The following is a 25,941-nucleotide window of genomic DNA, read 5'->3' on the forward strand; positions in this document are numbered from 1 at the left end:
CTATCATCCAACAAACCAAGCATACCAATCTTTGAATACATGTGAATGTGCAGACCCTACTGCATCCTTAAAACCCTTAACTGACGGACACAACTTATGAAGTCTTCCAGTAACAGAACCTCTCTTTGAAACTCAACCTTTAAATCTGTGTAGTCTTCAGCTGCCAGGCAATGCCCCTCCCTCTCCACCTCATTCTTCAGCAGATCCCCTTTTATATGTTTGCCAATCAATTATAATACTTTAACGAGGCTTTACTCCAAACCACAGCCTTTTGTCTCCTCTTTCGCTTCCACTGTAAACATAACAGCTTGCAGTCTCTCTATAACCACTCACACACTTTTCCTTCTTCCACAATCCTGGTATGATCTCCTCAATCTTCCTTCCCTACCCCCCCCCCCCACCGCATGCATTATCTCTATTTATATACACACCTGTCAACCATCGACTGTGCCAGTGTGAGAAAGCTGTAATAGCAAGGTTAGGGAATATGTCCCTTCTCCCCTACTGTGTGATCAAACAGGAGATACACAAATAGCAGGAGGGTTTAGATCACAGCCCCAACATGTGAAGGCTACTACAAAGTGTGTTTTCTGGTTTGCAAGATCCAAGTTTATATTCTGGAGCATGCATTGTTTGGTGTCAGCATATTCAGTGCTGTGGTACTTCACAGCACCACTTAAAATTACACAGATACAAACGTGTGTGTGTGTGTGTGTGTGTGTGTGTGTGTGTGTGTGTGTGCACAGCAAAATGGTGACAATATTGCCTTTTCTTCTAGTGTCTGTCTGTTGGCAAATGCACAAAATTCTTATCACATCTACAATCATATGTATTATTCAAATGTAAGTGGAGTCTGTACTTTGTGGTTTGATGACTGCAAGTAGGTGAGTGTGAGTGATTTGGGGGTATGTGTTGGTTTTGGAGGATATGTCTGCATGTATAAGCTTTTGTGTGGAGTACATGCTGTGTGATGATTTATGTTGATAGGCAGATATCACCCTCAAGTTGGTGCAACCACGGAGTTGGCATACTTAAGTCAGGAGGGCTTGTCCCCACATGGGGATGCAGGGCACATCTCTCAGCTGTCCACAGTTTTGCAGAATGTCCTAAGTCTTGCATCATATTTTTGGTCTGTTCCCCTTACAATTTGTGATGATCTGGCAAATCACTGAGGACTGATATCATTAATTACATTCGAGTTTCAAAGATCATTTCCTTCAGAAAAAGCAAGCTAATGCAAGACCAGTTATTTCTGCAACTTTCTATGTTGCTAACAGCAATGTTTAAAAATCAGTCCCCGATTTCTGTCCCTTTGTTAACGATTATTTTTAGCATTGTCAGAGTTTTTACACTAAAAGTGTAAGAATTATGTTACTGGGGGCCCCTCCTGCATAAAGCATAGTTTCTAATGTTCTGAGAGTTTTTTTTTTTTTTTTTTGATTATTTCGATATCAGTATGAGCATATTTGAGGTTATTTTCGGCTGCTGTAGGTTGCTATTGTTTCATATTTGTTTACATAACCATTTATAGAACATTTTGCATACATACAGAAAGATAAAAATATAAATATATATTTTACCCCCAGTACAAGTACGTTCGTGTATATATATATATATATATATATATATATATATATATATATATATATATATATATATAAATATAAATATATATATACATGTCTTTCGGCATATATATATATATATATATATATATATATATATACACACACACACACACATATATATATATATATATATATATATATATATATATATATATATATATATACATACATATATACATTGTGTGTGTGTGTGTATATTTGGGTCTAGGACACATGCTCGGCTAGCATATGTCCGAATCACAAAACCTCGAAAAAACATACACGAAAGCAGTTAACATCCAAAAGCACGTCCGTGTATGTGTAGCTAAAAAAAAAAAAAAAAATCTACGTTTTTGCAGGGGGGCTTCGCCCCCCCCTGCACCCCCCCCCCACTTTATAATTCTTACTCCGAAATCACACTACAGTGGGGAAAAGGGAATTTTCCCTTACCCACACTGTAGTCAGATCTACGAAACAGGCACACATACACGGAAGCGCTTGTCGATGTTAAGAGCTTTCGTGCATGTGTGTTTGATGTTTTGTGATTCGGACATATGCTAGTCGAGCATGTGTCCGGATCCCATATACATATATATATATATATATGAATATATATATATATATATATATATATATATATATATATATATATATATATATATATATATATATATACACGTGTGTGTGTGTATCCATACATACATATACACACATACACCGACATGGGTTACTTTCAATTGGCTGAATCACAAAACACTGAAAAAAATAACTGAAAACACATTAAATCCTCATTTGTTTGAAATAATATTTCACAGAATGTGGTCTGGTTAAATACAGTTTTACAATAGACAAGCAGAAAAATATCAGAACTTACGAAGACAATTAAATGGTCAACTGGCGTTACCTTTAGACAACCAGCACTATGTCGAATTTTTTCTGCAGCCATGCAACTATGGATTCAGTATACTTAAATTCAGGTAGGACACAGGCACTGAATCAAGAGAAGAGGCGATATGGGAAGCAACACCCCAACCCCATGTAAAAAAAAGGAAAAAAGGGGGATGATGATGCTGGGGGAGAAGCCCTCACATTGGGATTAAGGGGAGCATGCTTCATTTAAAATCCTTTCAGGTACTTCCCTTTGTATGATATATTCTACAAGTAGTGATTAGATTAAATGGACTTTCAATCAAATGCATTCTTAACCATATGTTCTGCAATCCATAGGTTCACAGAGCACCATTAGGTTAACTGCCCTTTAGAGCCATTTTAAGCCTAATCACCCCATGTGAGAATTAAACCCTGCACCTAATCCTAATCACCCCATGTGAGAATTAAACCCTGCACCTTTTGTTTGTAATATAAACACCCTAACAATTATGCCAACTTCTTCTCAAGCAAACATGCAACAGAATTACATAAAATATAAGAAATAATTAATCAGGATAAAGACCTTTCCTCTGGCTACAATCTCTAGATTATGGCAAGGGCTTTCATGAATACAAAAAAAGAGAGGATTGGCAAACAGTTTACAATAATCACATACAAGCACATGTAACTGATGTTGTCTTAAAGAATACATTATATACAAGTTATCCAATTTATTGCTAAGAAGTTTACACAGGGCTTGTCAAGTGTACATTCCATACATTGGAAATTTCTGTAATGAAGTAAATTTAAATCTGGCATACATTCAAAACATAAAGCTCACACAGTTAACCTAGATTGCAGATGACTGCAGACCGAGTGTTACTGCATTGACCTACCTTATTTAATACCCGATGTAGTGAACTTGGGATCAAATCAAACATGAAGTATTATTTCACTCGGCAAACAACCCCGACTCTGACCATGTAGTATAGAGAACACTCGCCTACTAAATATAAATGTAATCGGGGACCCATGCGTGGGTTGGCAGTTCCCTCCTCTTTAATAATGCGGCAACGGTAGTAAGAAAACCCTTGTACTTAGCACAACTAATAGCAAACAGTACAGTATCCAGACCTAAAGATATCGTTGTTCTTTTAAATTGAGCACTGGGTACAATACCACACTTTGGGATGTACCCTCAAGTCTAACAACGTAGCAAACACCAGAACAAAGAACCCAGCACATAATTAGAATGCAATGAAAGGAGAGCGTTATTACGGAGCACCTCCCCAATCTCAGGAAAATGATGCCCCTGGAGCAGTGCCATACATTATCATTCTTCAGACAGAACCTGGAGGAGCACCTTCAAATTTACCCCCATGCTTACCAGCCAAGTCCTCCTTGAGAAAGGGGGCACAGCCTAAGGGTGGATAGTGGAAAGGTACTGATGGCTGCAAAACTAAATTGCCTTGAAACTCCTACAAATTCTATGAAAAGGTCAGACAGTTGAGGGAAATCAGCCACAGTATTGCAGATGAAAACCTCTTGCCCACCTTAACACTTCAGACACCTCAAAGTGATGGGATTGGGAGGCTTTATGGAAGGACGCTTCAGAAAAGGGAACCAAATATGGCCCTAAATCTGAATTGAAAATCCAATATGTAATGGGATATGAAGATATGCTCTGTGGACCAAGAAGCCACAGCACAGATATCATCAGTAAGAACTCTGGATAAGGTGGCTGTAGAAGTGGCAACTGCCCTAGTAGAATGAGCTTTAGGGCTGCAAGGCAAGGATAACCCTCTTTCTTTGTACACAAAGGAGATGCACCAATCTGTGAAACATTACCTTGGAAACCCCTCGTCCCAACTTGACAGAACAGAGGGAGACAGCTAGTCCGTTTTTCCTAAAGGTTTTGGCACAATGTAGCCAAAATCTTATTTGGCAGTACACATCCATCAAATGCAAAGTGTACTTTGGAAAAAGAACTGTCAAGTTAATAGGCTGATTCAATATAAATTCCAGAGCTACCTTGAAAAGAAATGTAGGGATGGCTCTAAGTAAAACCCTACATTTCTGAAATATCAAATATGGAGGCTTAAAGGAAAAGGTTTGAAGCTCTAAAATGTTTCAAGAAGAGGTAACAGCTACCAGAAAAGGCATCTTCCAAGAAAGATACTTCAACTCTGCTTTTGCAGCAGGTTCAAAAGGCATTTGGTCACGGCCTGGAGTAAAAAGAGAACATCCCAAGCAGCAACAAGATCCCTTAAAATACATCATAAAAGAAAGGTACCCCTAACTTTAAAGGAGCAATAGGATTGTGCTTCTCCCCCACATGGAAGCTTGAGATGGTAGCCATTTGAATCTTAGCAGTAGAATAAATGGCCCTGACTTGGAAAAAGTCCAGCAAGAAAATCCAAAACAGAAGGCAGTGGGGTTGAAAAGAGATCTAAGTCTTTGATGGAAGCCCCCACACAAAATCTTTTCCATTTACTCTTGTAGATATTTCTAAAAGAAGGTTTCTAAGAGGATATTAGGATATCAAGAAATGGGGAATACAGCCTGTACTGTCTGGCCATTATTGGCACTGGAGAAACCATCTTGCTAGTTTAAGGCCGCTCTGTCCGGATGGGTGAGAAATGAGGTCTAGAAGAGGTTTCAGCTCCCAAGAATGGTGAAACAAGTGAGACCAGAGGAAAGGGAATCATACCAGTCAAGGCCAAAAGGGAGAAAGGATTATTACCTCAGCCCTGTACTACATGGCAAAGAACTTTTAGTATTACAGAAGTGGGCGGATAAGCATACATGAGACCTGGAGGCCGAGTGTGGACCAGAACGTCTCTCTGAGATTCTCCCCTCCTGGGGAATCAGGGTAAAGTAGCTGCTGATCGCTGCTGATCTTGGAGTCGGACAAAGTTGCAAACAAGTCGTAGCATGGCTGGCCCCAATGACTGAAAATATGAGCAGTCATAGCTTGTTGAGAGACTACTCTGGAGGCAGGAGAAAGGGCCTGTCCACTAAAATATTGTTTTTTTCCAGGATGTTTGTTGCCACCAGGAAGTCTTGTGAAGACAATGCCCACTGCCAAACCCCTTCCAGACATAAGGGGTATGAATGCGTTCCCCCTGTTGAGTCCACCACATCCAGTTCTTTCTAAGCCTACCACAACACAAAGTTGTCAAGGTCAGTGGCAGGAGGAACACCCAGGTAGAAGATGGGCCAATCCTGAAGGCCTTTAGGAAACGCCGATTCCTCCTAGGACGGGGAATCAGTGAATTATCTCCACCACATCTCAATAACTCTAAAATGTCTCAGAAAGAGATGTCCTCCAAGGGGGATCTAAAGGAACCCTCCCCTTCATTAACATCAGTATCCTCAATGAGTGACTTCTGAGGGAGCCCAAGTGCCTCCTTTTACACATGAGCTTCTTACATACTTCCATGGCAGGGAGATCCTAGGAAGACTTGGAAACAGACTGAGAGCCCAAAACATGGAATTTCTCGATACCGCTGGGGGCTGTCTATGCACTGGCAACAGGAGGAAGAGGAGGAGCCAAAGAATTTATCAGGGGCTGGTAAGGTTCTGAGCATGAAAAAGACTCCTACTATCTAGGCTTAGAACTCTTTCAAATGCCTCAAAAGCCAAAGTAGGACCCAATGCTGTCTCCCGTGGGATCTGAAGATCCTGACAATGTTGAGTTCTGAGACCCAATCTGACTTAGCTCCACACCACACACCAGAGTCAAGCTATCAAGTGCCAAAGTGCTGAAAGGGAAGGATATGGCAGCCCCAAAGTCAATCCTGACCCCCTAACTCCAGTGCTGACTCTCAGCACGGAGACCAACCAAAGTCGACCAAGTAAGACATATTGCCAGAGTCAAAGATGCTCACATTGTTGGCTCAAATGTAGCCCTCAGGGTATATTCAGATCCAATGGCAATGGATCACAGAGCCAGATCGGTGAAATGGAGCTTAGCAGAGTAGTGAAAGAGATGTCTCCCAGGGACCCCGCAGCAGGTGATGGGGGGAGAAACCCTAACTGAATCTGGGTGCTCAGAAGTTTCCTCATCATCCTGTCCATGTCAGAATCGGACAAACTCCTTGACAACTGCACTGATCTTGGGGACAAAGACAGTGAAAGCTGCCTACAGGTCAGATGAAAAGGACCTTTCCTGGAGGGAAGGAGATTGGAGCCAAGGACTGACCAGTTTTAGAGAGAATCTGGATTCCAAGACAGAAGAAGTTAGAGATCAAATCCTACTAACAGGCTTAGGAGTAAAATCCAAGACCTTAGAAAATTTCTGCGCAGGACTTGATCAGGAGACTTCTTCCTAGATTCTCACTGGGGTTTCACCAAGGATTTTTCTTTTACACGACTCTTATCTTTCTCTCTCTCCTTTCTCCCTTGATTTATCACTCTTGCTTTTCTTCCCAATTTTCAACTGAGGGGATAGCTGGACTAGAAGAGGGGGTCACTTCCCTAACAGGGGTTGGGAGAAGGTCCTTGAAAGCCAGTTTCAAACAGTTTGAAAGAGCTCTAGTCCCAAAGGCTGAGCAAGCCTAGCAGTCTTCATGCAGATGAGAAGCCCCCAAACAATACACACACGAGATGTGCATCCTGAGAGGTTGAGCTCTTGTATCCACAAAAGACAGGCTTCTTAAATTGAGGCCTTATCGAACATGTTGTCGTAAGTGAGGGAAAAAAGTACAGAGACACTGCAAGATCTAAATCCAACACACACCACACAGGATGGTAAAGGTCTAACAAACCTAACACAACTTACCCTAATAATAACTACTACAAAACTAGCAAATTTAAAGAGAAGTAGGTGAAGTGTTATGGGAAGTGGGGCAGGCAAGTGTAAAAGTCCTCCAAAGAAGAAAATATAGCAATCTAAACACAAAGTATTATCTAGCTTTATCCTACCCAAGATCATGAAAGCACTTACCTACGCAAAAAAACAAAAAGAAGCATCGAGCCAGGGAAAGAGTCTGAAGCAATTGAGAACCAAATAAAAAATATGGTACCGAGTTGGTGGAGGGGAATTATTGGTAATGGGAGGAGCCTGAACCTCAGACCCCCAAGTCATGAATCTGCTGACATCAAATCCATTTGGATCAGATAACCCATCAGTTGAGGAGGGACAAAACATCAGATACTTCATTATATACTCTCAACATGGATGCCAACATCCATCTCTCAAGCTTCATTCTCTTGTAGTGAATTTCTGGGCATCCATATCTCATACACAAAAACTTAATATGAAGACCCGATAATAATTCTCTATAGATTACCATAGTGCAATCATCAGTAAATCTGGTTATCCAGAGCCCATTTTCCAGTTTTATATATCAGAATAATACAGAAAGAAGTGGCTCAAGCACACAGCCCTGTGGGACAACACTGATAACTGGGGACAGACAGGACAACCCCACAGATCCCAACTTGCTGTTCTCTTTCGTTTAACCAACATTTTACCCAATGAATCATGCATGTTAAAAACATTTAATTATTTACTGACATTTGTTAACCGGGTTAGTCCAGCTGGGCCAGGAGCCCATTTTCAGTGGAAACCAGAGAAGAAAAGCTCCAATTACAGACAGATTTAAGTATACATAACAAATTAGTGTACAATTAAAAACATACATAACAGTTTAGTGTACGATTAAAAACAATCCGTGTCTAACACTACAAGTTCACATATATTCTGAATTGCAAAGAAAAACAAATAAATATATATATATATATATTCTTTTCCCTTTACTCCTGTGTGTGTGATGTAAATATCTATTTTACAACTTGTGTGGTAAGGTGTATAGCAGGATTCATGAAAGGGGTGGAAGGGATATCTAGAGGTGTAATGAGATGTCAGTGAGATAAAATGTGGGAAATAATATACCGAGAGGATTGTATGATATTGTGGTACAACAGTAATAGTATTGGAGTGAGAAAAAAGTATGCTGTGAAGTTGTAATGAAGTGTGTACTACAGAGTGGAATTGGAGCTAGGTAGGGTCATAAGTACAACTTTTGGTTCTCAAAGTGTAGTTTGAGTTCTTTCTTAAATTGTTGTAAAGGGTGTGTAATGGAGCGTAATTGGGATGGGAGGTTATTCCACGCTTGGGATAGGGTAGATTTATAAAGTAATCTACCAACAGTTTTTTTGGTTGGTAGATGTCAAGGAGTTGTTGGTTAGACGTACGAAGTGTGCGAGTTGGTGTGTAAATGGAAACCAAGGAGGACAGGACAGGCTGATGGTTTACCCTGTATGGAGTGAATAAATTGTAACTGAGATAGAATTTGTTGTGGGAGTTCTAGCTATTGTAGTGAGTTGAGTGAAAGGCAGTGGTGTGAGTTATGGGGGAATTTGTGATGGATCTTACTATTTTGTGGTAAGTTTGTTGGAGTTTGGCCAGGGTAGTCGTTTGACTATCAGTATTGGGTTGGCATAGAGAAGGGAGGAGAGAAGAAGAGCCTGTGACAGGGACAGTCTGGCATCGTAGGTCAGGAATCTACAGTTTCGGTAGAGCGTACCCAGCTTTCGGCGAGTTCTCTTTATACTTTGGAGGATGTGTAGGTTAAATTTAAGTTAGTCAATGATGGCTCCTAGAAGTTGTGTGTGGGAGTCAGGTTGTATGGTGGGGTTACTGGAGGATGAAATAAGAAAGTTAGACTTTAGGTGAGAGAGAGCCCGGGGGAAGAATAACAGAAGTTTGGTTTTCTTGGGGTTTAGGATAAGAAGATTTTCAGCTAGCCATTTTTCCACAGATAGAAAGGTGTCTTGGGTGAGTGCGTGAAGGTCAGAGATATTGTTGGAAGTGCAGATGTGAGCTGAATTGTCAGCATACTGGACTAGTACAGATTGTTTGCAGGAGGTATATAGTTCATTTGTAAAGATGTTGAATAGGAGGGGGCCCCAAGATGGAGCCTTGAGGCACCCCAGTATTTACTGGGAGGTGGGGTGAGCAGGAGGAGAGCCAACAAACAGATTGCTGTCTGTCAGACAGATAACTAGAGAAGAAGGTTAGGGTGGAGGGAGCTAAATTGAGGTTAGAATGTTTAGTCAGAAGTGGAGGGTGAGAGACTGTGTCAAAGGATTTTGAGAGGTCAAGGAAGAGGCTGGATACTAGGAGGTTTTTGTCTCGAGCTTCGGCTATTGTGTGTGTAAATGACAGGAGGGCTGTAGAGGTGCTGTGGTTAGGGTGGAAGCCATGTTGGGAGGGTGTGAGGAGGTTATGTTGGAGGAGACAGTTTAGGAGTTGTGTGTGTAAACATTTTTCCATAAGTCTGGAGAGAGGATGGCAATTGGACGAAAGTTTGATGGGTCTGTTGAATTTCCCCCTTTATGTAAGGGGATAGTGAAACATGCTTTCAATTTGTCAATTCTGTTTAGTGGAGAATGCCTTAAAAGGGTCAAAATAAAGTGGCACACCCAGACAGTCTATCCTTTACTGCTTCCATGTAGACCACAATTCTCAAAAGGCAAGACCGCCCCTTAACAAATGCATACTGCACCACATCTAACAGACAGAGCGACCATCTACATAATTTTGGATATTAACCATTATGTAAAGCAGACTACTTGTCAGACCGACTGGTCTATAGCTGTGCTAGTTTCTTGCAACACTAAAACCCCCAGGGAATAGCTACCACTATAGCCTGTTATTACAGGTGACGTATGTCCCCATGCATTCATTTTAGTACAACTGATAGCATGTTCATTATATTTTCCTGTGCACAGGAAACCACTAGGTATGCGGTCTGATCCTGTGGACTTCAGTTTTTAATTTGCTCTATGGCAGCAGTTCTATGTAGTTGCACATCGCCTGTCCCTACCTGCTTGACCACACTGACACATACCTCAGTGTAACATGAAGCCTGGGTTAACATTCTATCTGCAAGTACATTTACTCTGTCCTGTGAGTGACTGATTACTTCAATGTTTGCGGACAATGTTTTATTCACGATTTTTCGCTTTTGCTATTATGAAGAAATTAAGGAATACCTTAATGCTTTCAACCTTTCAGACCAGAGTTCACAGTAAGACCTGTACAAGATATGATAGCATAAATAGCTATACTTCAGTCTACACTCATATGCACGACTAAGGTAATTTTTGAAAACAAGCAGTACTACTTTCTTTGGCATCACAAAATCAGTAAGGTATACAGCAAATGTTCAGAATTTATATTGCAGTAGTATGGTTTTGCAAATCACGAAATCTGGGGTCAATAAGGAAGGTGGGAGTGGGGTTTTACAAGTACATCATTTAGTGAATCACAGTTTCCATGACAAAGTCTGATTTCACTCCAATGTGAATAACGAAGGTATCATACGAGTTCAATTATGGGTAGGTGTCAGCATGGCATTCAAAATACTGTTACACCTTGCTGGATCTCATACTATCTTTCCAAACCTACTGAACAGTGGATTAATATTAGAACTATAACATTGGTGTTTACCGCACACTTTATTATTACTGCTCTTCATCGGGACAGGACAGGCACGGGCTGCCCACTCCCAGGCAGGACAGGCACGGGCTGCCCACTCCCAGGCAGGACAGGCACGGGCTGCCCACTCCCAGGCAGGACAGGCACGGGCTGCCCACTCCCAGGCAGGACAGGCACGGGCTGCCCACTCCCAGGCAGGACAGGCACGGGCTGCCCACTCCCAGGCAGGACAGGCATGGGCTGCCCACTCCCAGGCAGGACAGGCACGGGCTGCCCACTCCCAGGCAGGACAGGCACGGGCTGCCCACTCCCAGGCAGGACAGGCACGGGCTGCCCACTCCCAGGCAGGACAGGCACGGGCTGCCCACTCCCAGGCAGGACAGGCACGGGCTGCCCACTCCCAGGCAGGACAGGCACGGGCTGCCCACTCCCAGACAGGACAGGCACGGGCTGCCCACTTCCAGACAGGACAGGCAAGGGCTGCCCACTTCCAGAATTGTAATCATGAAACTATACAAGCAGTTTAGTAGCTTACATTACATTACTTAGGCACTGAATGTAGAAACCCCCCACCCCCAAGATGATCATCAGAATTAAGATCCAAACTCTAGGGAAGCATTAAAGTACTGCCAGGTGCAGGAGCTAGGCATGGGCACTTAGTCCAGTGTGTCATTATGGAATATGCCATCAATATGCACAGAAACTGAAGAGAAAAACAGCTAAGGGGACTACAAGGAATGAATTTCAACTATCCCTTCTGGCCAGTTCCATGGCACAGAGGGATAATGGTCTGACTACTCAGCAGGTGATGTACGCCCAAGTACAGTTTCCGGCACCTCAAGCAGCTGGCCAGGAGGAGGATGGGAGTGAGTGGCCATTACCAGCTCGTCCATCTCATGAGAAAGTAGCAGCTCTGGTTCACAGTAAGGGTGGCACCAAGCAAGAGCACTAGATGTTAACACCAGTGGACTTCGAGCCAGCTGAGCCACTGAGTCATAGGCTGCCCATCAAGAGACGGCAATAGTGAGCTTGGAGCACCTCCCACTGGACAGAAGTAGTCACCCACCCCACCCCTCCATCCCCAACACCAAGAATCTGGCCTGCTCCCCATTTTGCAGAAGGCTGGTAGGAATTCCCTGGTGGGAAAAAAATGGGACATATGGCTGTCACCCAGCCCAGTAATGCTGCCTACCATGACCCCAGAAAAAATGGACCGACTGGCTCCACAACTGACACATCATACAAGGTACTTGGGGGGGGGGGGTTGAAACATTCATAGAGATGCAGGGAACCAACAAACTTGTAATGCTATATAATATAAAGTTATCAGCATGTTGATGACCAATATCAGTGTCACTAAAGTTATAAATCTTAAAGTCCCCAAAACTATTCAAAAATAATTTTAGAAGTTACTTCACTAAAAAAACTAAAGGCTCATTACTCTCTCACTATGTCCAAAACATAAATCAGAGACATCATTCATAGAAATAACCTATGAAGAAATGCCAGGAGTTCTGGTTCTGCTAACCACTGCTCTTGTGGAATCTGTTCCTGTTCTTGATATGCTCAGAGCATCTCCGAAGTGGCTATTCTAAAGGGACTGAAGCAAAATTATCCTCTTCATTCCCATCAGCTTGATTAAATGAGTCTTTATGTCCATCTATTAGACCATAGTTATGATACTCGCTCAGCAAAGGGTAGGCTCGATCCTTGGAATAACAGAGTTGGTCTTCAAGTTTCTTCTCCTTACAGTTCTTCACCTCCAATGAGACCTTGACCATTTGCCTGAAAATTCTGAAGTACTTAAAAGAATAATTATCAAACAGCAGATCTTGTGTGATGGAGGTACTGAGGGAACTGATCTCCACATCTAACTTATCCATCATTTTTTTTATTGCGCTTGACCAAAACTTCCATTAAGTCACAACCCTGGTGACTGAAAAGGGCTAACGGTTCATGATGTAAATCAGAGCTCTTCTCCATTCCAGTAGGAGATATCCCGGTTATTAAGCCCTTAAGTATAAGGTACGACTTAGCGGTGGAGGTGATCAATTCTCTGGATAGTGGCTCTCACTCAATCACTTTACTAGAGATGGTAATCACCTCTCTCCAGAGGGCTTCTGGATAAGACATTTTCTGTTCCATGGCTCTATTTTTTAGGCAAAGTCAGTCTCCTACATTTGACAACTTACCAAATCAAAATCAAGCCTATACCAGTGTGGTACTGCTCAACACTAAAAACCTAAACAAAAAAATGCCTGCGCTCAAGGTCTTCCTCACCCTTTAAACAATAGATGACATCTGTGTAGTCTCAGAAACATGATATCAATTTAGTGAAAACCATCATCTTTGTACCTGGTTTTACTGCTCATCACTCCTTTATATCCCCAAATGATTATGGCCTTGCTTCTGCCAGAGGTGTACAAGTTTTTATTTATAATCCACTGTTACCCACTTTAGCTTGAGAAAGACCTACAATTCGTACATATTTTGTTAACTGCTGGTACATCCACCTTTCATACAATGGCTAACTACAAGATGTTTACCACAACACTATCAGCCCATGAAGACTACCTTAAAGCAGAATTCCTAACAACTGAAACAAAAACAATTATCCAGAGCGATGTCAACTATTCACTCATTATATAGCTAACATATACTATTAAAATTAAATATGCACAAGAGTCCATGAATATCATGCAGTCCCTACTCCCAAAACCAATTACTTCCTAATCTCACTACAGGCCCAAACCTGCTAGATGTGACTCTCTCAAATATGGCATTAGTATGCACTACACACAGATTTACCCCTTTACTGCTCAAATGTCATAGTATTTTCTGTAAGATCCCAGTCAAAGATCAGTGCCTTTACCACTTATTTGAATCCCACCAAAGATCTTGCATTGGGGCCTCTGTCTTCATTCATCACAAATATAATGTTAAGTTCAGAAACAAACTCCTTTGGTGGAACCCCTGCACAAATAAATTTGTTAAGTGAAATACTCAAATCCCACCACTCTAAATGTGAACTAATCAGAATAAACAAGGAACCAACGCAGAAGATCAAAACTAGCATGGCCAACTCAGAACTGAATATTGCCATCACATCGAATGATGATCTCACAGCCTTTAGTTGTGTTAAGAATATCAGGAACAAAGAAATCAAGAAAAAGGACAAATGGAAATATTTATGGAATACTTTAGTATGCCAAGGTTGGAGGTAAACGAGGTCCAACAATTAAGAGTTAAGAAAGGAGATGATTAGATAAAAATGAAGCACATATTCAATCTAGAGGAAAGTCTCCAGGAATAAATGGTATTCCTATGCAAGTATGGAAGCAAGGAGGGACAATATTAAAGACCTGGAAGGTTTTGTTTAACAGCTTTTTTAAAGGAGGGGAAGCACCAGCATCCTGGTAATACCTAGAGATGGTAAAGACCCATCAGAACCTCATATAAGCCCATTCCCATTTTAAATCAGGACTATAAATGATGATCCAGAGGGTAGCAGAATGTGCGGAAATACAGATGTTGTTGGTGGGTCTTGATATAGAAAAAGCATTTGAAAGAATAAGCTGGGAGTTTAGCAGTACGGCAATTTCAGCATTTGCATTCCTTGATATAATGCAGTTAAATTAGAAGGATATACGATTTTGGAAGAAAAAATTGAAGTGGAAGGGTTCCTATCTGAATAGTGGAAATGGAAAGGGGTGTCCTCTTTCCCATTTGTTATATGCATTATATTTAGAGACAATGGTAAAGAAAATAAGACACTCAGAAATTCAAGGACATAATTGGTATGGTAATCAAGAAAATTTAGCTTTATTTGCAGAAGATCTTATTCTTGCACCTGATAAGACCTGAAAAGGCCATCTCAGAACTGTGGAACAATCCGAGACAGTTTCAAGTTTTATAAGGATATAAAATTAATGCAGACAAAACCAGTGTACAGCTGTAAAGTACATACCCACAAATTAATTGGTTCACCAATACTTATATTTATGGGGACATAAAATTAGGTATTTAGGAGTATGGGTTATATAAAGGATTCTGCTATGGCAGCTAAGGATGTGTGAGAACAGACTAAACAAAGGACAATACAAAAACTGAGAAACTGGAAGCTCATTTATGGATAGCAAGCTACAACCAGTGGAAAATGTTTTAGTCCCTTTAATTTTATATGCAGGTCAGGCATATATTTTTTATCAACCAGTGGAGAAGTTGTGTATAGAAATTCATAAAAAGATGAACGATTTTATCTGGTAGGGGAAAAAGGCAAGGATAAAATGGGAAAAGCTCTTTCCAATAGAACAAGCTGGGTTAGGATTATCTGATTTGAAAGGATACTTTGATACGTTACAGCTACACAGTTAAGGCGCATATACATAACACAAGCAGAAGGTTATAATTCAAAGTGGAAAGGGATGATGATGATGATGAAGTGGGGGGGGTTCAAGAAAAACGAGAGAATGGGATATTAGATGTAGATCCTTAAGAAACATAAGAGCAGCCATACAAAATATTACATTCACAAAGTAGCGGAACGTATTCTAAGAACTAAGCCAATGTGAGAAAGGAGAAAGGAGATTCTGCCAATACGGATGACTACAATTAGGGGTGCAGAGAAAAGGCAAAAGGAGGCTGGAACGTACTGCAGAAATTTGGCAAAGGAACCAAGGTAGTGGGAGAAGCAAGTAACTACAAACGGAAAAGTAAAAGAATAGGAAAAGGCCAAGAAGACATTTGGACTGGTGGTCAAGAACACCATATACACAAACGCCATAGATATAGCCAACCTGCTGGTAGACAGGATCAGTGAAAACTTCACCCCTCTGTCCCCCACCCCCTGTCAGTAAATCACGACATCCCCAGCACCTGTCCCCTCCCCTTATCTCTAGGGAGCAAGTCATCACTGCCTTCTTAAAGGCAAAAAATACAGCCTCTATGGGATCCAATAACATCCCAGGCTGCATCCTACATGAACTCAGGCAGAAACTTGCAGCACCATTAGGCACCCTATTCTACCAAGTACTGGCTTTGTCCCAGCCAAGTGGAGGACAGCCATTATCATCCCTTCGCACAAAGGTGAAGCATCTGCCGATCCAGGAAATTACAGACCCATCAGCCTAATTAGCCTGATCTGCAAGGCCATGGAACGGACCATCATGAACCTCATTAACAAGGACAATGACAACCTCCAAACACTCGATCCCACACAGTTTGGTTTCATCAAGTTGAGGTCATGTCTGTTAAATCTGGTCGACTTCTTTGAGACAGGTCACTAAAGCCATGGATGAGGAGAAGATGGTGCACATTGCCTACCTTGACCTGGTCAAAACATTTCATACCATTCCCCACTAGGGTATAATAGATATACTCTCTCAACTAGGAATCAATCCATTGGTTTCCAGCTGGGGTAGCAAACTGGCTCACTGATAAAACCCACCTAATCAAAATAGGGGAAGCCACCTCAAGCAGTAAACCCATAACGAGTGATGTACCCCACGATCAGTCTTGGGGTCTCTGTTGTTTGGGATATACTTTTCTAAAGTGCAGGCCAAAACCTGTGGGCTATGGCTAACCAAGTTTGCCGATGACTGCAAGCTGGCTGCCATCATCAATTCCCCTAGCAATGTGGACATCCCCCAAGAGGGTGTCAAGCCAAACATATGACTGGCGCCAGAAACATGGCCTCAAACTGAATGCCAAAACATGCATCATCATCCCCTTTGAGGAGAGTGATGTCCCCAAAAATTGTCACATTAATAACAAGGTCCTAAGCATGCAATCAGTCGTGAGGGACTTGGGCACCCAGGTTGATAGCAAACAGACATTTGACCTCTATATTGCCTCCATTGTACGGAAAGCTTTATACATGGCCCACCTCATTAGTAAGGGTCTCTCATCCAGGGACAAGGAGGTCATAATATCCCTGTATTCTTCTAAGACCCATTATTGAGTATAATGACCCTTTTGGCATGTACCTCACAAAGCACATGCAGCAGCTGGAGAGACCAAAGAAGTTCCTCACCAGGAGGATCCAGGGCCTCAAACATCTACCCTACACAGACGGGCTAAAAGTCCTGTCCCGCAGTCTCAGTCTCATACAGACTCTTCAGAGGTGACCTCTGTCTGGCATATAAAGCAATCTCAGACCCCGCCATGATGGGACTGCTGCATATCTGCAAGTCAAGCTCCACTCGAGTAACCTGCACATGTGACCTCAACCTGGTCTGTGAAATCAATAGAACTTGTTGGCAGGACAGATTTGTCTCCCTCTCCACAACAAGCAGAGTACCTCATTAACCCTTTTTAAGCGCAACCTGGATAACTGGATGAGGAACAGAAAATATACCCCTGGGATTCCATCTGTGTCCCGGCTAGACAGGGCCATCGGGTGCTGACTTGTAAAATGGGCTAAATTCTTGACTAGGCTTGTAAGGGCCTCAGGGCCAATAGCTTAGTAATTTCCTAGCATCCTAGGACTACAGGCAAGAGGGTGTCCTATCAGTTGTTGATAGAGTATAGGCAAACAGAAAGTGAAAGGGGAATCCTAAGTGTCAGACATGCTCTGGTAGAGTTTTTATTGAATCTAGAACAGAAGCTGCTATTAAAAAAGGGATAATCAGTACAGCATATAAAATACTGCAGGATAGCTATAGGTAGGCAGAGGAGGTTAGGAAAGATTGGGAAGAGAGATTGGATAAGCAATTCACAAAGAAACAATGGGAGGACATATGTATGGCAAGATATGGCAAATATGCAACAAAGTCCATAAGATTCTGGATTTTTGCTCTGAAGTGTTTGCACTGGTATTTTTATACCTAAGCAGTCTCCAAAGAATGTTTCCTCAGTCAGATGTCATACATTACAGGTGTGATGGGGAGGAGAGAGCTAACTGGGAACGTGTTTTGGGAGTATAATCAGCTGGCAAACTTTAAAAAATTCCTACAGAGTACTTTGTCAGGAATATCTGCTAAGCAAATGTGTGTAACCAAGAAATTTATTTTTTCAGGCTGGGGGACAGAATCTGAAATGCCTAAACACAAGATTAATTCTGGTGGCTGCCAAAAAAGCAATTACTAAAAATGGAAATCAAAGTCTAAACCAACTGTACTTAAAGTGAATGCCGTAATAAAATAAAGAAGAGCTGGAAGTGGGATCTTTAGAAATGGGTAGGAGCAAACTACATAAAAACATGGAAATTGTGCAAACAATACATGGAGAATAATGTTTTGGAGGAGGAGTGAGGTTTAAAGGAAGTCAAGAATTGAACAACTGACGTAATGTTGCATTGAAGAGAACTGTATAAAAGCATGCATGTGATAGACTGACTTCCAAGATGGCTGCACATTGAATAACAGCTCAATCCTGGCTCTCCAAGAGTGAAAGCAGAAACCAAAACAGAGAAAGCCAGTGGGCCTGGATTTCTGAGTAAAATTTGGATAACTAACTAGTAAATGCACTGCCTGGATGCCAGAAAAAAAGAAATACAGAGGACCTAAAGGAAAATCAGCTACAAAAGGTGATGAAAAAAAACATTGACTGGGAAAAGTACTGTAGCTGTTCAGCAAAAAGTGCAAGCTCCAGACAGGACTTCCAGTAACCTTGAGGAAAGAATAAAGCAAGTGCACACAGACCTGACTAAAATAAATGAAACACTGATGGAGTATATCAACTCAAACAGTAAAAGGCTGTAAAACATGGAAGAAGCTTTAAACAGATACTCAGATGAGATGATAAAACTGCAAAACTCAGAGGTTAAAATTAAAAGGCTGGCTGAATGTGAGACTGCAGAAAAGAGATTTCAAAAAAATAATAGAATTAGAGGAGAGCGGACATAGAGAAGATCCGAGATCATCTGCTGTACCGGAGAAGCTGCAAAGAACAGACTGTATTAATTCCATGAAAGTACAAATAAGCAACTGGACTGGTATTCCACAACACGAATTGTTAATTGAAAGGGTACATCATGTGTACTCTCCAAACCTGGCTATGAGAAAACAACCTAGACCTTTAATAGTAAAAAATGCAATCTTACCAGCAGGAGGAGTTGACTCTGACAAAACTGTGGCAGAAGGACAAAGTACTAAACGTGGGAGAGAGCAGTGTATTTTGTGGAGAATGACTACTCGTACACCAGGCAGAAGAGGAATACATTTATTCCATTCTATAGGGAATGTCCAGAAGCAAGCACGAGATTCAAACTGCTGTACCCAGCTATCTTCAAAGCATTTTTCCCTGGAAGAACAAAAACATTTTTTGATTAAATACATGCTAAGGAAGAAATACAAAAGTTTGCCCAACAAAAAGTGAGCTGTGAAACAGGAGATTCTGCTTCTTGTTCATCTGGTAATAAAGACCACAGAGAAACTGTACCAGTGAAACATTTCCTAGTGTTTCAATGGAAAATGCTCGAGAGAGGGGAAAAAAGCACAGCAGCTAACTAGAAGACTCGAGAGTGCACTGGAGATGAAGCAGAGACCGGGTTTGGGAGATGGGAGACTTAACAGAAAGAGAAAAAGAAACTCTGGAAATACTGGACTTTCTTGGACTCTGTTAAACTTGTAGGGAACTCTAAAGCATATGCCCTACTCCATGTCATTAATGTTTGGAGATTAAAATTAGTAACTTGAAAAATGACAAATGCTGGTTTACAAAGAAATTATTACATTTGTGAAACAGGACAAAACAAGAACATATGGAAATACTGAACTAGTTTGCACTCTGTTAAACTTGTAGCGCTCTAAAGCATATGTCCTACTTCATGTCATTAATGTTCTGAAAAATACTTCCGAGACAGGAAGAGGAAGGAGAGAGTTATTTTTTTTTCTTAACATTGTTACTCAAGTGGTGCATGATTTCCTCTGCATGTTATAAAGTAATTTTTTTCAGTTATTTTTAAGTGTAATGGGGATACTAATGTAAATAAATACTTCTATTTATTCTTTTTGTTTCTTTCTCCCTGTTCTGTCTTAAGAAATGTAGTGAATGCAATGTAAAAAAAATAATCTGGATAAGAGTATAACAAAGACAAATGAGTGTGCTTTTTCTCATTCTTGCATAGGGGAATGACTGGGTCAAAGCCATTAGCTTTACATAGTAACAAGTTTTAAATGGAAAGCAAGCAAATGCAAAAGAATACTGAATACTATAAGGTATTTTTTTTTCTAGTAAACAGTCCTGCATCTGGTTCTCATGTCACTAGCAAACAATCCGATAGAGAAATGGCTTGAAGAATATGTTTTCTGAATGCATTCAAGTGTTTTCCCCAGCTGGAAGAGCTATAAAGATGAAGCAAAACCAGACAGCACTAAGGAGACTCAAAGGCTCCACCACGCACCTTAGCATGGATAATCATTGTTTTCTGTTTAGCTTGTGTGTGTGTGTGTGTGTGTGTGTGTGTGTGTGTGTGTGTGTGTGTGTGTGTGTGTGTGTGCGTGTGCGTGTGCGTGTGTGTGTGTGTGTGTGTGTGTGTGCGTGTGTGCGTGTGTGTGTGTGTGTGTGTGTGTGTATCAGTTTGAAACTTTTGTTCCTGTTAATGGGGTAAAACTTCATTATTTGATGATGTACATAGTTTTCTGTTCTGCTATTAAGCTAATATGTTTTAGGGGATTATTGGGCGGGTGTGCATTTTTATTTGAAGGTTTTCAATAAAAGTTCTACAAGATATGACAGGCTCAAATGGAGACAAGAAACAATTGTATAAAAAAGATTAACCTGCCAAACAGTGCAAGCAAGTAACACAAAAGCTGGAACTAGACATTTAACAAAAAAAACTGTTGTACACAAAAGGTGGAATAATAATCTCTCAAGAATAGGATTCTTTCTCTAATGTCTTTACATATTAATGGTCTCATAGATAAATATAAAAAAAGAGTAGAAAACTATATTAAAAAGTAGACTGCAAATAGTTATGTTACAGGAGACACAGAAAGAAATGAACATATCAATTTGATAAAGAAAGGTTTTCAGGGTGGTTATTCTGCAGAACACCTGGGACAAAGGAATAGAGGAGTACTTATATTAACTGCAAGAGGACTTCCAAGAGTAATAGAAGAGGGGGAACAAAAGACAATTGTAGATATGTAGTACTAAGGATCTACTGGCAAAGGAGGAGGATTACACTTCCATGTATTTATATCCTACCAAAACCTGTTATAATGGAGATAAAGAAAATTCTGGGAGAAATAATCAGCTTTCATCAAGGAACAGTACTCAAAGGTGGGGACTGGAATTTGATTTGCAACAGTGAAGATGTGTCTGGGGGACCCAGAAAGGGAAATACAACAAAGGAGGGTACATTTTTAAAGAAATTTGTGAAAATATTTGGTATGGAAGATTTGAATCCAGTACCAGGAATGTGGAGTGAATTTACATATTTTTCAAGATACAAAAACTGGGCTAGGCTAGACAGAATTTACATTTCACAGGAAAGTGTGCATTTAAATGAAGGTTTTGATACACACCCAATAACTATTTCAGATCATGTCCCAATAACAAATAACAGTCACTTTCCCACCTATCTGTTGAAGAGAGAGAAATTTAAGGAATGGGTAGTCGAAATTATTCAGGAGCTATTACAGAAGACAGAAACTTCTGAAAATATAGCTAGGGAGTGGGATAAAATTAAAGTAGAACTGAAAAATGGGGTGGGAATAAAAGAAATGGATCTATGGTTAAGAAGAAAGAATTATTTAGAGGGACTGATAAAAAGTATTTCAAAACTGGAGAATCTCACAGAACAAGAGGAGGAGTAACTACAGAAAGTTAAAAAGAAAATAAGGGATTACCTTGATAATATGCTTGAGTTTAGAAAGACTGCTGTTATGCAACTGTTTTTCGACAATAACTCTACAGCACAAAAACTTTTAGCACTACGACTCAGGCAACAGAAAGTAGAAAGGCCGTCACCAAGCTTAGGGAGCCTACAACAAGAAAGACATCAAGGGATCCGGCAGAAGTATTAAAAATATTTTGGAAATTCTATGAAAGTCCTTACAAAGCAGAGGAACATGGAAATCAAGAAAAGGTACAAATGGAAATGTTTATGGAAGAATCAAATATGCCAAGGCTAGATGGAGGAGGAGGCTCAATTACTAACAGTTAGGATAGGAGGATACGAGATAAAAATGCTGATGTATAAGCAATCTACAGGAAAATACCCAGGAATAGATGGCATTCTTGTAGAAGTTTGGAAGCTTGGAGGGAAAAAAAAGATTTGGAAGGTTTTGTTTAACAGTATTTTAAGAGGAGGAGAAGTACCAACATCCTGGAAGAAAGCTGGAGTAGCTGTAATACCTAGAGGGGGTAAATATCCATCAGATCCAGCTTCATACAGGCCCATCTCAATATTAAATCAGGATTATGAAGTGTTTTTGTCTATAATGGCTAAAAGAATGACAAAAGTGTGCCAAAATTGCTAGATATGGATCAATGTGGTTTTGCGGAGGGGAAGCACAGAACAGTGATGATCCAGAGGGAAGAAGAATGTTAAGAAAAGACCACTGCTGCTGGTGGGTCTTGAAGCAGAGAAAGCATTTGACAGAGTAAGCTGAGATTTTATGAGCAGAGCAATGGAAGCATCTGCATTCCCTGATAAAATTAGAAGTTTGAATAGGAGGATACATGAAGGATCAGAAGGGAAAATTAAAGTGGATGGGGTCCTCTCTGACAATCTCTGCTTGAGCAGAGGAACCAGGCAGGGGTGTCCTCTCTCCCCTTTATTATTTGCATTATATTTAGCACCAGTGGCCAAGAATAAGGGACACAGAAATTCAAGAATATAACTGGTATGGTAGTAAAGAAAAGCAGGCTCTATTTACAGATGACATTATTTTATACCTGACAAAACCAGAAAGGGACATTATAGTGTTGTAGAACATACAGAGACAGTTTCAAACCTTTTCGGGATACAAAATTAATGAAGCTAAAACAAAAGCAATAGAGATAAATGATGTACCCACATACAAATTGGTTCAGCAATATCCATCTTTATGGGGCATAATAAAATGAAGTGTTTAGGAGGATGGATTAAAAATGATACCGGTGTGGCAGCTAAGTATATGTGGTAAGAGACTAAACAAAAGATAATACAAAAACTGAGAAAGTGGAAGCTCTGTTATATGGATATTGATAGTAAGAAACTAGCAGTAAAAATGTTTCTAGTCCCTTTATTCTTACACTGGTCTTACACTGGTCAGGCATAGGTTCATAGGTTCATACTAGGCTATCTGCCCTAGGGCATTTATAAGCCTAGCCAGAGTGTGTTTGGCTTTCGCCACACATTTTAAATGAATTTTGCTATGCCCTTTTTCGAGGTTAGTATACTGTGCCTCTGTCTAACAGTGACACAGAAGCGATACCCGGGGTAAACCTACAATCTCCCATCCACTCATCAAGATTCCTCTTGAAGAGAGTCAATGAGGGACTCTGCCTAACCTGGACTGGGATTTTATTCCAGAGTGAAGGGAGCCTCTGGGTTATGAATCTGTCCCTCCAGCATGTCCTATTTATTTCGGTGCTGAGGTTCAAGTCTCTCGAGCACGTAGCTCGATGGGATTTGGATTTTCTGAGGTGCAGCATGTCCATTAATTCCAGGTTGGACATGGCTTTATACGTCAGGCACAGATCGCCTCTGAGCAGGCAGTTATGCCACTGAGTAGAGCTGGAGTTTCCTTAACCGGGCAGCATATGGCATCTGTTTGAGCCCTTTGATCCTCTTGGTGAGGTACTTTTGAGGTCTTTCCAGTTGCTGCAGGTGTCTGGTAAGGTACATCCCCAAAAGGGGCATTGTACTCAATTATGGGCCTGATGAGGGATGAATAAAGAGGCACGATGACCTCCCCTGATCTAGATGTGAATCCCTTCATGATTAGGTGGGCTATATAAAATGTTTTTCTAACCACTTTGGCCACGTGGTTTTCAAATGAGAGATTGCTAAAAACTTGGGTCACCAGGTCCCTAATTACTTCTTCCATACTTAATGGATTACCACCTATGTGGTAATTTGTGGGCACTTTGTTTTTGCCAAAGGGGATGACTATACACTTTTTGGCGTTTAGCTTGAGGCCATGGCTCTGGCACCAGTTGTCTGTTTCTATGAGGCCCTTTTGTAGGATGCTTGTGTCAGCTGGAGAGTCGATTATGGCGCCTAGTTTGCAGTCATCTGCGAACTTGGTCAGCCACAGTCCTTCCATGTTGGCCTGTACCTCCAAGAAATATATACCGAACAAGAGAGGACCCAGGACTGAGCCTTGTGGGAAGCCACTTGTAACTGGTTTGGAGTCTGACATGGCTCCAGCAATTCTAACCATATGGGTTCTGTCCTTGAGACAGTTTGCAACCCATCTAGTGACATAGGGGTTTATATTTAAGCTGGTGAGCTTATCTATAATGCCCGAGTGGGGTATTGTATCGAAGGCTTTTGCGAGGTCCAAGTAGGCTGTGTGGACCACCTTCCCCTCGTCAATGGCCTTGGTGACTGTTTCAAAGAAATCGACCAGGTTTAAGAGGCAGGATCTGCCCTTAAAGCCGAACTGGGTAGGATCCAGTGTCTGTAGGTCCCCAATATCTTTATTTATGAGGTCCATTACGATCCTTTCCATAGCTTTGCAGACCAAGCTAGTCAGGCTTATGGGGCAATAGTTTCCAGGATCCATTGAGGCACCACCTTTGTGGAGAGGGACCACTGTTGCTGTACGCCACTCTTTGGGTACATATCCTGTAGTAAGGCTGAGATTGAACAGTAGTTTTATGTTTGGGTTTAGCTCTTCTTGGAGTTCATGTAGGATGCAGCCCGGGACACCGTCTGGTCCCATTGATGCTGTGTTTGTTGCTTTGGAGAGGGCGGCTCTTACCTGAGCATCTGAGATGTCAGGGGGGCAGCACTCTGCTGGAATAGATATTTGCCCTTTTGGTGGGGAAGGGGGGGGGGAGAAGTTTGCGCTGAACCTGTCAGCTAGGATGTTGGCAATGTCTGTGGGTTCGGTGTATTTTTTGTCATTTTGGACTAATTCTGAGCATATCTGGGAATTCCCACCCAGGTTCCTAATATAACTAAAGAAAGTCTTGTGATTATCCTTAAGTGTCCTGTGCAATTTTTCTCTCGAAGCTGGCCTTAGACGATTTTATGAGTGCCCGTAGTTTTTTGCTAATACTGATCAGAGATGCCTTCCCTTTTTGGGATTTTGCTCCATCATGTAGTAGCTTCCTCCTTCTATTGTATAGTTTGTTTATGGCTGGGGTCCACCAGACAGGACGCCTGCCTTTGGGGGATTGGGTCTTGGTTTTATTTGGGATTGCATGATCCATGCATTCCTGAAGGTGTTCATAGAATGCGTTTATAAAGGATTCTGCGGTTTGGGCCATATTTTCCACAGGCCCAGGGGCTTTGAAGGATTCCACCTCGGTTTTGAAGAGTGTGAAATTTGCTTTAGAGAAGTTTTTCACTGTGGTTTTCTGGGCAGGGGGTAGGGTCGGGATGTGGATATCCAGTGAGATTAGTTTATGGTCTGATCTTACCAGTGAGGGATACACTTCTGGTCTGGAGCATAGAGACCCCATGTTGGTGATGATCAGGTCCAGTATGTTTTCCCCTCTTGTGGGAGTGGTAACAAGTTGTTCCATAGCATTTGAGTTTATAAATTCTAGGAACCTTCGGGCTAGGGTGTTGGAGCTAGAGTAATGCTCCCAGTCTATGTTTGGGTAGTTGGAAGTCGCCCAATATAATGGTGTTTGGAGAGACCTTCATATTTTCCAGTGTTCTCAGGAAGGCCAAGTGGGGTTCCTGGTTTTGGGAGGGTGGTCTGTAGCAGGCTATAAACTGGAAGGCAGTTTTACCCACTGTTAGTTGCACATGGATAGTTTCTGATGCTTTGTGCTGTGCCACCAACCTGGAGGTGTGGGTATCTTTGACTAATATTGATACTCCCCCTCCTTTTGTGGTTCAGTCCAAGTTTTGGGGCCGAAAAGCATGGTATGAGGTATAACCTGGTAGTGCTGGGGTGCTCTCGG

The 25,941-nt window shown here is 41.4% G+C and overlaps 1 protein-coding gene across 13 annotated transcripts in view; it reads right to left on the reverse strand.

The window, feature by feature from the left end:
* The window catches only part of PBRM1 (polybromo 1), a 2,726,611-nt gene that overhangs the window by 2,537,401 nt on the left and 163,269 nt on the right, over positions 1-25,941 (reverse strand). The gene's annotated exons all lie outside the window — the stretch shown is intronic.

The sequence above is a fragment of the Protopterus annectens genome, chromosome 7.part1 (assembly GCF_019279795.1).
Source record: "Protopterus annectens isolate FY-2018-M chromosome 7.part1, PAN1.0, whole genome shotgun sequence".
Lineage (NCBI taxonomy): Eukaryota > Metazoa > Chordata > Ceratodontiformes > Protopteridae > Protopterus > Protopterus annectens.